The sequence below is a fragment of the Nicotiana tabacum genome, chromosome 8, assembly GCF_000715075.1.
Source record: "Nicotiana tabacum cultivar K326 chromosome 8, ASM71507v2, whole genome shotgun sequence".
NCBI classification, from domain to species: Eukaryota; Viridiplantae; Streptophyta; class Magnoliopsida; order Solanales; family Solanaceae; genus Nicotiana; species Nicotiana tabacum.
Genome location: NC_134087.1, coordinates 82,000,644 through 82,014,894, shown reverse-complemented (window position 1 = coordinate 82,014,894; position 14,251 = coordinate 82,000,644).

Here is a 14,251-nt window from a genome sequence, read left to right as displayed (position 1 = left end):
GAAAATTTGGACAAAGATTATATTATGCTTCATAGGTGTGTGAGAATCACGGGATGTCTTGAGTTGTTATTGGCAAGAAGGCTCGGTGCATAGAGCAAGAAGTTGCTTGGTTGTATTGGGATGAGGTTATATTCTGCGGTGTCGGAGTGCCAATGAGGCATGGGTTGTTCGGTTCATTTTATTAGACTAATTGCAGTTTGAATAGAGTGAATGACTCTTGAGAATGGTTCTAATGTGTTCAAGATTCTACATTTAGCAATTGGGTATTGTAAAGTTGTATATGTGGTTAGGAACTGAGTTTTCATTTGGAAAATGTCAAGACTTGTGTTACTTTATACATTAACTATGGGATTCTATATATCAGTATTAGGAAGGTAATGGTTCCAGATTCGCAGGAAGTCCCTTCGGGGGTAGGTATTTTGAACATGGTGCTTTTGAAAACATTTAAGAGAGTACTCAGCGGCTTATGAGCCTTAGACAATGTAGTTTCATGCTTGGGTCTCACGTGGTGAGTCTGTGTTGAGGAATTGTGGCGTTGTAGCAAGAAGAAGTGTCAAGCTAACGGTAGATCAGAGGGAAACTCGAATAGATGGGATAGCGTGGTAGTAGGCTAGATCGGTATGGTAAGGATATGATTAGTTCCTTGGGTGTTATTGAGGTAACAAGTCTCTGCAGGTGTTTCGCGACAATTCTTTTGGGTTTTAGTGACATGCGCAGCTTGGTTGAGTTAGAAGGATTCCGTTTTGATGAGCTAGTGTTGTGCAAAAGGAATTTAGAGAGTTCTATATGGTTTCCACCACAGTTGGAGATGTATATTTTATATGGGCATGAGGAGCATGGGATGCATAGTGATTTTCTTCTAGATGGGATAAATGGAAAGTTATTGACTAGTTGAGTACGTAGATGTTTGTGGCTCAGAAGGGAGATGAAGTTCTCATGTTATCCTAGGATGCTATGGTATATGCGGTATGTTATGGAGGATTGGGATTTACATATGTAAGGTTACGGTTCAATTTTGAACGGAAAGTCCAAAAAAAATTCTTAGGCAGCAGGACAGCTTCAGATGATTAGGGAAATGAGCTTTAGATGATTAGGGGGATGATCTCCAGATGATTAAGGAAATGGTATTGCTAAATGGGAGTGATTTGACGAGGGAATATGTTTCAGAAAGGGCAATGTGATTAAGTTGATGATACTCCGGTAGTATTGCGGCATTTTCTTGTTAGATCGACTGTTGATATTCGAGTTTGCTTGGTGGCATAGGGGAATTCTAGATTTTCTCTCCTGGAATAATTGGGTATTTGAGGTGTGGTATGTATTTGGATGACGAAATTAGGACTAGATATGTTGATTCATGGGCCATATGGAGTTGGAGACGGGAAGTTCTCATATTCAGGCTATGTTGTGGTTGTGAGTCGTGTGTATCGACACTGTTTAGTGACTATCGCGGTTTGGAAACCCGAGAGGATCTTTTGTTGTTTGGTATGTTAGATTTGGATGTGATATTGGGTTCAGACTGGTTGTCTCCATGTTGTGTCATTCTAGACTATTGCGCTAAGGCGGCACTGGTGGCTATGCTAGGAATGCCACGGATTGAGTGGTGAGGTTCGACGGAATATGTCCTAGTAGAGTGGTTTTATATTTCGAAGACCCAGCGAACGACTGGGAAGGATTGTCTTTCTTATTTGGGCTTTCGTGATGGATGTCAGTGTAGAGGCTCCTACCATTGATTTAGTTCCGATGCTGAGGGACTTTTCGGATATGTTTTTTATGGACGGGCATGTCGTCGGGCAAGGTTGTTAATTTCGGTATTGATTTGATGCCGGACACTATATCGTATGGCACCGACAGAGTTAAAGGAGTTGAAGAGCAACTGTAGGATTTTTGTGATAAAGAGCTCGTTGGCAGGCCAATGTGGATGCATGTTCTAATTTGAGCCTGCTTGGTTGGCTCTAAATTGTACTGTTGAGGGGTGTGTTGATTTGATTATTATTGAGCTTATTAGTAATCTGGGGAGATCCATGAGTTACCTTTCTGTGTTGCGAGATGTTATGATTTGTTGGTTATAGGCACATATAGTGCGGTTCTATTGGGGTTTCATAGTGGAAGTCGAGCGGGAAGAGTAATTGGGCATTACTCGGTGAACGGCGTATCGGTTATGTCCTATCGGGTGTGCGTGGTGTATGTTATTTGTTTCACCGTGGGTGTAATGATTGCTTTGGTTCCAGACATCAAATTGTGTGTGGTTGTCGATTTCGAGCATAATGACTTGAGGTGGTTCATGTTGAGTAGTGTTGGATAGGATCGCGCATCGCAGCAAAGTTATGTGGAGGTATGACCTTGCGGGTAAGATTCATGTGTTCTATTCCTATGATGCGAGACGAGTTCTCAGTCTTGTGTTGTGGTGGTACTAGTGAGCTTGAGGTACAACTCTTTCATTTGATTCATTTTCATGATTTGAGTATGTTCGGACCGTTGCTTATTGGTGCGCGTATTATGCAAGTTGTGGCTTAGGCTTGTATTGATGTGTCATGTCACCAGAGTAGTGTGTTGGAGTAGAGTAGATCGTTGGGATCATTAATGAATACGAACAGATTTGATTTCAACATGTTGGAAGGATAACATCGAGATTCGGCTCAAAAATTTGTTGTGGTATTTGCCAAAGGAGGAGTGGCTTCTTGAATGGTTGATCTGGGAAATGGTTATGGCTTACTACGTGTCTTAGTGATCATTGGCAGTATATGAAAGTGTTGGGATGAGACTTTAGTTGATAAGAGGTTTTCTATCGGTGTGTGGATGTTGTGTGCAGTTGCTGTGATTAGAAGTTATCACTACAAGTGTTGAGTTATGTGGAATATCATGTGATTGCACCAGAGATAGCATATATGGGTGATTACAACTTGTTCGGGCTTATTCGGAAAATAGATGTGAGATTCTGATCTTGTGAATGATTTCAGAAGAGGAAATGTGGTTGTATGATTTATGGACTAGGATGAATTGTGAAAATTCAGTTATACTGTGTTATCGAACCTATGTGAGATAGGGTGACGTGGGATCACCCCCAGGTATGTGCATAGTGAGGTTATTCAGCAATTGGTTGGCTTTTGGAACAACTCTGGGCACGTTGAGGACGAATGTATGTTTAAGTGGGGGAGGATGTAACGACCCGATCGGTCGTTTTGAGATTTTGCATTTCTCTCACCAGTTCTCGGGCATGACTTGCCCCGTGTTATGCAATATGACTTATGTAAATCGTTGGTGTTGGGTTTCAGGTTAATCAGAATTTAATTTAGAAGAACAGTCTCAATTGAAAGCTTAAAAATTTGAAAGGTTTGCCCAATATTTGACTTGTTTGTATATGATCTTGGATTGGAATTTTTATGATTTGGTTAGCTCCGTTAGGTGATTTGGGACTTAGGAGCGTGATCGGAATGCTTTTTGGAAGTCCGTGGACGGTTTAGGCTTGGATTGGCGAAATTGAGATTTCGGCACTTTCCGGTTGATAGGTGAGATTTTGATAATAAAGTCGGAATGAAATTTCAAGAGTTGCAGTAGCTTCGTTATGTCATTTGGGATGTGTGTGCAAAATTTCAGGTCATTCGGACGAGGTTTGATAGACTTTCTGATCGAAAGCATAATTTAAGAGTACTTGGAGTTCTTAGGCTTAAATCCTATGTTAAATTGGTGATTTGATGTTGTTGTGAGCGTTCCGAAGTTTGATCAAGTTTGAACGATGTCATGAGATGTGTTGGTACAATTGATTTGAAGCTCTGGGAGTTCCGGGTAGGTTCCGGGATGTTTTAGGTCGAAAATCATAGCTGTAGCAGGTCCAGAAGGGTTGTAGGCCTTGGAATCACTCGCGCGGTCCGCACAAAATGAAGTGCGTCTGCGGTGAGTGCTATGCGGACCACACAAAATGGTGTGCGGCCGCGGTAGGTGCTGTGCGGACCGCACAAAATGGTGTGCGGCCGCGGTAGGTGCTGTGCGGACCGCACAAAATGGTGTGCGGCCGCGGTGAAGAACATTCAGCTGGTCCTACTTCGGAAGCTCATATCTTTTGATCTACAACGAATTGTGAGATGATTCAAAAACAAAAGTTGTAGCGCTTCATGTGTAGTTTCCAGAAAGGTAAAGATATCGCAATTTGGACATCTGTATCAAAAGTAATGGTCAAAATACTAAAGCTTGTCACTGCAGAGGAAAGATGTGTGGCCGCGGTCGTTTGTGTGCGGACCGCACTGGTTTTGTGCGGACCACGGTCAGTTTTGTGTGGCCCACGGAGGTGGAGATCTTTGGGTTTCTATAAATACAAAGTTTTGGGTTTTATTTGATATTTTGACCTAGAGAGCTCGGATTTTTGCGATTTTTCGAAGGTTTTTCAAGAAATTCATCGTGGTAAGTGATTCTAACTCAGATTTGGCTAGAGTACATGAATCTATCATTGAATTCATCATTTAATTTGTTATTTGAGATGGAATTTGGGAAGAAAATTGTGAAATCTTTCAAAAATGTAAAATGATGATTTGAAGGACCAAATGGTATCGGAATTGGATAATTTTCGTATGGATAGACTCGTGAGAGTATAAGGATTCTAGTTTTGTGAATTTTGTCAAATTCTGAGATATGGGCCCGGGGGTCGGGTTTGATCAATTTCTGAAATTTTTGTGGTAATTCGATTGTTTTCGCTTGGCCTTTGTTCCCTTAGTATATTGTGATGTATTCGTTTTGATTTTGGATATATTCGACGCGCGTGGAGGCCAACTCGAGGGGCAAAGGCGTCGTGAGCTAGAGAATTAGCCAGTTCGAGGTGAGTAATGATTGTAAATGATGTCCTGAGGGTTTGAAACCCCGGATTTGCACATCGTAGTGCTATATTGAGGTGAGACCTTGATGATGAGCGTGTGGTCGTTTACCATTGGGTAATGTGACTTGGTCCGTCCCAATTGATGATTTTACCGCGTATTTGACTGAAATCTATTTGTTATCATCATGGTTTGGGCTGATTGCCATATTTGGGCTTCGTGCCAACTATTTGAACCCTCCGGGGATTTTTATCACTATTTCCTCACTGTATTGATTTATTACTTGAACTCAGTCCTGTTTTTTCCTACTGTTTTATAACTCAACCACTTTTACTCAGTTTTGAGAATTAAATGATATTTCTAAATGATATTTTGGGCTGAGAACTACTGTTTTACTAATGCCCGAGGGGCTTGTGATGATTTTCGGACTGAGTGAGGCCGAGGGCCATATGTGAGGATATGCTAAGTGATATGAGGCCGAGGGCCTGATATATTTTTATACGCCACGAGGTGGCTTGAGTGATGTGAGGCCGAGTGCTGAGAGATGATGCCACGAGGTGGCTTGATATAACTCTTGGGCCATAAGGGGCCCCTCCGGAGTCTGCACATCCACAATGAGCGCGGGTACCCATCATGATCTGAGAGTGAGCCCGAGGGGCTGATATTGTACTGAGAGTGAGCCCGAGGGGCTGATATTGTACTGAGAGTGAACCCGAGGGTCTGATATTGTACTGAGAGTGAGCCTGAGGGGCTGATATTGTACTGAATGTGAGCCCAAGTGGCTGATACTGTTCTTAGTGATTGATACTGTGCCCGAGGGGCGGATTTCAAACTATTATACCAGACATCGTACCTAGTAGACTCGTATCAGGATCATTAGTTGCTCATGACTTGTGACACCCCGGTTAGGGCTATGTTGGGTTGTACTTCCGCACCTTATTGACATTATCCGCTACTTAGTATTGCTATATCATGTTTTAGACTGCTTTTATGATATTTAACTATTTAAAAAGTGAATTGGGTATAATTGGCTAGCCTTGTCTTCACGAGAGGCGCCATCATGATCGGGTTCGGGTTTAGGGTCGTGACAAAAGAATTATTATTTTAACTTAAAATTAATGTGTAATATATAATGATTCTTTCTCAAAAAAGGATTCATACCATTACTGAATTATACACAAAATCTATATAATACACAAATTTAATTAAAGATACCTATAGTTATAGTATATTGGATTGCTTAATGAAAATTGCATCCTTTTTTTTGGTGTACGTCTTTGGTCATTAAAAAGAGAACATCATTATTTTTAGTTGAAATCTTAAAATAATTGGCTTTGATTAATTAAAGAATGAAATTTAACTTACAGAAAATCTTGGACTACTATTTCCACTAAATATGTTTCCATTTATAATTCAAATTTTTTATGTTGTCTTTAAATTGCCAAATGGCTTCATTTTAGCTTGCCACTTGGCTTAACTACATGCTTCACTACTCTCCTTTTAATATAATATAGATTACAGGTTAAAGTATGGTATATAAGTTTACTATTTTTCCTTTATAGTTGATGCCTTACAAGTAACAAATTAAGCCACTCTATTGTAGATAATTTGAAACCCATACAAGAGGAGATAATGACTGTATCTTACCTATTATTAAAAATAATAATTACAACGATAATTGCCTTGATATCTGTTTAACCAAAAATAGGGATTTCGGTCAAAGCTTATTTTTAGAAGAACTCGGGTTACTGATAATCAAGTAGAAATAAGAATAATTGATGTAAAAAATGACTGAATAGAAAGCAAAGTAAATCAGTATATTCCAATAGTATTTCGTGTCTTTACAAATGTTCATTCCTCACCTTTATAACTATTTCTAAGTGATATGTTTTTCTCTTTTCATAATGGAGTCATTATGGACAATTAATAGCATTTAATGTAACATTATAATTGGTAATCATAACTGATTCAATACAGATTCCATAACGTTTTCTGTAATTAATGCCTATTAATTACCAATAATACGTATCTATACTTCTTTTGCTATTTAGGTTCATTCTGCTGATGCAACTTCTGAATATCAAGAGGTTCGAGCACCTATCCTTTCTGATTTTCTTGGATCTCTGCCCGTGCCTGCTCAAGCTCGTGCCTCTTCAACTATTCTTTGCCAACTATCATTCTTTTACCAGTCCACGTGTCATGACGTGTCATCTTATAATAACTTCCATATATGATCTTAATTTTTCCCAATACAGATAGTCCCCCCACTTGCCATTTATTCATCAATAGAATATTTGGGAAGTGGATCTCATTAAAGTGGGAATATTTGCCGCCATTAATTCTTCCCTAGAACTGGTGCTTCATCTGTCACTTCCATTTAATGTATGTAACACGTGGCGTCTCCTGATTGATTCTACAATCTTCCAGTGTCTTTTAAGGCTTTTTTCTAGAAGAGCACCACGACATAATACTTCATAAGACCTCATGGGAGAGGCTCAGGTACCTAAAAATAATGAGATAAAGAAACCTCAATAAGTTATTTCTTTATTAGGTAATAATAGGACCGACAAAAAGTGATCATCGGCGATATTGTTAATATAATATAGCACACAATATTATTAATATTGACGAGGATCTTGAGCTCAAATCTGTAATGAAATTTGGACAGATAAATGATTGGCAAAAATAAAATAAAATATACGCAATCAAGATTGATTTCACCTGAAAAATGTAAAGTTGGACGGATAGTCCGAACACCTGAAAGTATAAAGCCAGTGGAGGTATAAATGTGCTCTTGTGCGAAGAAAGACAAGTCGATAGACATAAAGACGACTTGTGTCACAAGAAGATTTGTAAATATCCTGGCATTGATTATATAGAGACATGATCTCTTATGGTGGATGTAGTCATTTCAGGTTTTAATCTGGCAATACATAAAAAACTTGATATGCATATAATGGAAATAATTGAAGGATTTAAATTGTTCTGAAGCATATTATGGTTCCCAAGATATTTATTAAATAAAGCTTCAATAATCCTTATATGGATTGAAACAATCAGGGCGCATGTGGTATAATCGCCCGAGAAAATACTTGTTGAAAGAAGGGTACAAGAATAATTCAATTTGTCCTTGTAAAAGGATCTGAATTTCAATTTGTTCTAATCCCCGTGTATGTTGATGTTTCAAATATCATTAGAACACCCGGGGATCTTCATAAAGCAGTAGACTGTTTAAAAAAAGAATTTGAAATGAAAGATCTTAGAAAGATAAAATTTCATCTTGCTCTACAAATTAAGTATATGAAAGATGAAATTTTTGTCCATCAATTAACATACACTGAAAATATTTTAAAGCGATTCTATATGAATAAACTAATCCATTGAGTACCCCGATGGTTGTGTGATCACTCGATATAAATAAAGATTCATTCCGAGCTCATGAAAATAATGAAGAACTTCTTGATCCTGAAGTACCATATCTTAGTGAAATTGATGCACTAATATATTTTGCTAACACTACAAGGCGTGACATAACTTTTTCAGTTAATGTCTTCGCAAGATATAGCTCTGCTCCTACAAGGAGACATTGGAATGAAATCAAACACATATTGCGTTATCTAAAAAAGACTACCGATGTGGGCTTATTTTATGGCAATGATTGCAATCCCGATCTTGTTGGTTATGCTGATGCAGGGTATTTATCTAACATACGCAAGGCTTGATCTCTAACATGCTGTGTGTTACATGTGGAGGCACTGCCATATCTTGGCAATCGACTAAGCAATCAATCGTGGATACTTCATCTAATCATGCTGAGATAATTGCTATTTGTGAAGAAAGTCGAGAATGTGTATGATTGATGTCTATAATACATCTTATTCAAGAAAAATATGATTTGAAGTGTTACAAACTACCCACAATTTTGTATGAAGACAATACAACATGCATAGCCCAATTGAAAGGAGGATTCATAAAAGGAGTTAGGACAAATCGCATTTCACCAAAGTTATTTTCCATACATGATCTTCAAAAAAATGGTGATATCAATGTGCAACAGATTCTTTCAAGTGATAATATGGCTGATTTGTTCACCAAATCTCTACCGACGTCAACCTTCAAGAAACTAGTATACAAGATTGGGATGTGAATGATCAAGGATGTGAATTGATGCTCTGATCAGGGGGAGTTAATACGCTTTGCACTCTTTTTCCCTTACAAGGTTTTATCCCGCTGGATTTTCCTTGCAAGGTTTTTAACGAGGCAACCAAAAGGCGTATTTCTAAACATGTGTACTCTTTTTCCTTCACTAGGATTTTTTTCCCATAGGGTTTTTTTTCTAGTAAGGTTTTAATGAGGCACATTATCTTTGGACATCCAAGGGGGAATGTTATGGTAAATATCACATTATGGTGGATGTCTACTCTTCTTCCATGATCTTCATTTCAAATGCTTAATGACATATTCAATAACATATTTTGTATGTTAAATGACATATTCCATGACATATTTTCTTCATTTTTATGCCTATATAAAGGCCTTGTAATAGATAGAAAAATATACACAATTGAAGAAGAAAATCTCTCCCTTCTCTCTATCTCCATTTCTTGTTCATGTTTTACTAAATTGCTTTATTTTCTTGTTCCATATTGTTACTTTGAGTTATATTTCATAACATAAACATAGAATTTAAATTAGTGAACGTACATTAATTCAAAAACTTCCATTATTACACGGGAGTAGCAAGTGAAAGGGAGTGACTATTCTTTTGAGGCACTGTCTTTGAGCAGAGACACTAAGAAAGGGATAGCGATAGGAATGTGAATTTGGGGGGAGGGGGAGGGGGGATATCATATATTTGTGCCTTGGAATTTGGGATGGGAAAGAGAAATTTCTCTTTGTATAAATATTTTAAAGGTAGAGGAAGGCAGACACATACACCTTCTCATCGTTTGGCTTTTTGTAGGACTGAGGCTGAGAATAGATTGTATGGTAAAATGCGGTTTCAAACCACGTTTTTGTATTTTTTAGACCGCGTTTTACCTTAACGTACCAAACGACCGTTAAGGTAAAACGCGGGTTTTACATATTTTAGTAACTAAGATTTTTTTCTACCTAAAAAAATATTTTGAGTCCAAAAAGATAACATTTTGGTTTCTGACTCAACTAACTAGTCTATTGAACATGAGCATTAACTAATATAAAATTATTATCTTTATTTGCTGTAATAGGTCATTTGTCTTATTTTAAAAATTACAATTAAGTTTTATGAAAAGTATTTGTTAAAGTTTTTTTTCCTCTAATAAAGTACTCTCTCCGTGTAAATTTATGTGAGTCTTAAAAAAGAATGACATAATTTATGGAGTATTTGAAAATAATTTCACTTTAAAGTTTTTATTTTACTCTTAATGGGAAGGTTTTATAGTCACACAAATATTATGACCCCACTGTTTGACCAAAAGATATCAATTTTTTTTATTAAATCAATTAATGATAATGATGAGGTAAATCTTATCCAAGCGTAATAAACTCCAGATCTGAAGATGAATCGAAAAATAATGAGTAAAATAAAATAAGAGTGATCAATCTTTATTGGTGTTTGCATTCTTTCATGAGACAGAGAGGATGATCAATTTTGCATCCTTTTCCAAAAGAAATTGCAGGAGAAAACAAAGAGAGATAAACCCCCCCCTCGAGAATTCCCCCTCTATATATAGCTCTGGGACACTTGCTATATTCTTTGACCGATGTGCCGTCACGCTACGACCGTTTTCGCTGTTACTTGAGTATTATTTTTAACTTATTGTACACTGTAGGTGCTTGGACTGAAGTAGGTCGTGAAATCTCTCACTATCCCACCACTTAGGTGGAATACCAGCTGGGTCGACTACGGTGGTCAGATTTTGACCTAGACAATTAGTCCCTCCGTCCGTCGGGGTCGTCTCTTGGTAGGCCCGACAGGCGGATTATAATTTCGAACACTTAGGAGAAATCTGACTGTTCGTGCCTTTGGCGTAATTTTTAGATCGACCTACGGCAAGGGCTGCTCAAGATGAATCTGCAGCCATAGCCGTGCGCACGAAAACCGCTCCTCAATCTTGGGATCCGACTTCTACTATCTGCCCAACATAGGAGTCTTCCCATGCTGAGGATGGTGAAGGTTCGTCAAAGAGACGATGAGTAGAGTTCGAAACGGCTCCATCAGCCATGGTATATTGGGAGGGCGACATCCCATTGATGGAGTCTGATACGGGGAATGATGCTAACCTGTCTGCAAAGGTGGGGTTGGTTACCGTGACTAACCCATCGACAAAGACTCTGGCCGTTATAAGTGGCCAACAAACTATTGCGACGGGGAGCCGGAGTCCCGAGGCCTATGTTGTTACTTTGGGCGGGCCTTCATCTTTTGGACGGGGTTGTGCTTCTTCTTCAGTCGCAGAGAGGGGAAAAAGCGTCGTGGTTGATGAATACGAATCTGAGTCTGATCTTGACCTGATAACGTTAGGATGATTGAAGAGGGCCTTACTCGTACGGTGGTACATGCGGGAGGCTTGTCCCGTATACTTGAAATCTCGTCGGATATTAACCTCCCGGGGGATACGGAAGACCTGGTACCACAGTTTGACATTTTGTGTTCTGCTGCAGAGAGTGAGGCTCTCCGGGATGTCCGTGATGTTGATTTGATGCATGAAGTGGCCGCTATGGGCTTGAGGGTAAGTTTCTCCTTTCTTTTATGTTCTTTTCATCTTTGGCGACCTTGGCCTTAACCAATATTTTTGTCTTTCAAACGTACATGGTGGAGATTGAGAGTGCTCGTAGGGTCGACACTCGGGCCAAAATTTTCCTGATGATGTTGGAGAAGTATTGGCGCTACCGCAACAAGTGCCGTGAGATGCACGAGCGGCTGAGGGAAAATACCGGTGATTGATCCTTTGGTGAGGAACTGGAAAAGAGGGATTAGGAGCTGGTGCAGGCTATTCGCAGGAGTAAAGAGCTCGAGGATCAACTTCGTGTAAAGGACGAAGAACGTGAATTGGGTGAAGGGTTTCCGCAGAGTGTGAGCATCTTTAGGCGAAGGTGCAGTCGATGTAATCCGAGATGGATCAGAATGCCATCAGGGTCGAGGAGATGAGTGCGAAATAGATGGGAAAGTTAGCCGAGCTGGAGAGAAAGGTTTCCGGGTTGGAGAATATCGAGAGTGCTTTGGTGTCAGCTTCAGCGAGGGCGGTGGCTTTAGAGGACACTATTCGCGTCCTTCAATCCAAGTAGGAATCTGAGAGGGCGATGACGACGCTTAGGGAGGCGAGGATCGAAGAGCATATTGGTGAAATCGACCGGGAAGCTTCAACTTTGGGGGACCGGGTCGCTGCTTTTGAGGCCAAAAAGGCGCAATTATTGGCCCAAGTCGAATCTGCCTCCGCCGCTGTTCCCTGTCATCTACACGAGCTCTAGGTACATGCCGAAACCCAGCGGGACATATATAATAGTTTGTAGGAAGCGGGCAATGTTTCTGAGGTTGCATATGAAGGAGCACGGGCAAAGGCACGAGAGGATCATTTTAACTGTGGATATGATCATACGACGCCGGAGGCCGACGAGGATGTTGATGCTAAAGAGGGACTTCCTGGAAATGGTGATGAGGAGGATGGCGGTGATGACGCCGAGTGAAAGAGTTGTTCATCTTTGTTTGTGTTGTTCTCTTTTTTTGGTTGTTTTTTCTGTTGTTATATTTTCCTTGGGATTTGCCCGATTTTAGCCGTGTGTAATTTACGACTATTTGTGAAACTGCTTTAAATAAAAAGAAGTTTTCATCGGTGTATATCTTTTGCACTTCTCTTACTTTTTCTTTACATAACTTTGGCGTGAAATGTCGGATTTCCGTATGGTGAATTCCTGATTTTCAGGGAATTTAACCTTAGCCGGACTGAGTAGGACTTCGTCATGTGAGTCCGAATGGAGTCTTGTTTGATCTGCCTATTTGGACGAGGTTGACATGTGACTTATTGCTTTGAGCAGATTCGCTCTTGATTCAAAACGAGATTATATAACGTATTCATTATTTTGGATGAAGCCAGTCATGACTTGGATCGTCCGAGTGGGACCAAACTATCGTTGGTTTGTGCGAAGTCGCAATTCTTTTTGGCGATGGCCACTGGCCGTAGAGGTGTTATTTCATGCTTTTGTCAAAATGATAACCCGTCGTTACTGGATCGAGGTCGAACTCTTCTTTTTGGGGATGGCCCTTGGCCTTATGGGTGTTATTTCGAGCTTTCTTTGAAATATTAACCTGTCGTTATTCGATCAAGGTCAAACCCTTCTCTCTGGCGATGGCCCTTGTCCTTATGGGTGTTATTTCGAGCTTTTATCGAAATGTTAACTCGTCTTTGTTCAATCGAGGTCGAACTCTTCTCATTGGCGATGGCCCTTGGCCTTAAGGTTGTTATTTCGAACTTTCGTCGAAATGTTAACCCGTCGTTGTTCGATCGAGGTCAAACTATTCTCTTTTGGTGATGGCGCTTAGCCTAATGGGTGTTATTTTGAACTTTCGTCGAAATGTTAACCCGCCATTTTTCGATCGAGGTCGAACTCTTCTCTCTGGCAATGTCCTTTGGCCTTAAGGGTGTTATTTCAAACTTTCGCGAAATGTTAACCAATCGTTGTTTAATCGAGGCCGAACTCTTCTTTTTGGCGATGACCCTTGGCCTTAAGGGTGTTATTTTGAACTTTTGTCGAAATGCTAACCCGTCGCTGTTCGTCGAGGTCGAACTCTTCTCTTTGACGATGGCCCTTGGCCTTAATGGTGTTATTTCGAACTTTCATCGAAATGTTAACCCGTCATTATTCGATCGAGGTCGAACTCTTCTATTTGGCGATGGCCCTTGTCCTTAAGGGTGTTATTTCAAACTTTCGTTGAAATGTTAATCCATCGTTGTTCGATCGAGGTCGGACTCTTCTTTTTGGCGATATCCCTTGTCCTTAAGTTTATTATTTCAAACTTTGTCAAAATGCTAACCTGTCTTTGTTTGATCGAGGTCGAATTCTTCTCTTTGGCGATGGCCCTTGGCCTTAAGGGTGTTATTTCAAACTTTCGTCGAAATGTTAACCCGCTATGAGTCCCAATTGTTTTTGGGTGTGTTTCAGGTATTCTCTAGAGGAGTCCCAATTTTTTTTGGAGAGTTTCGGGTATTCTCTGGAGGAGTCCCAATTTTGCTCAACCTCTGCTGTTTGACTCAAAAGATATTGAAACCTTTTTGAACAAATCAATCAAAGATGAAGGGGTAAATCTTAGTCAAACATAATAAATTCCAGATTAAAGAGCTAGCAGTGTGGATCATACTTAGGATGAAGGAAATATAAATGATCTTATTGATATTCAACATTGTATCTCCCATCAATCGATGTGGAGACCGCTTTACATGTTGTCCTAGAGATTCACTCTTTTCAATCAAGAA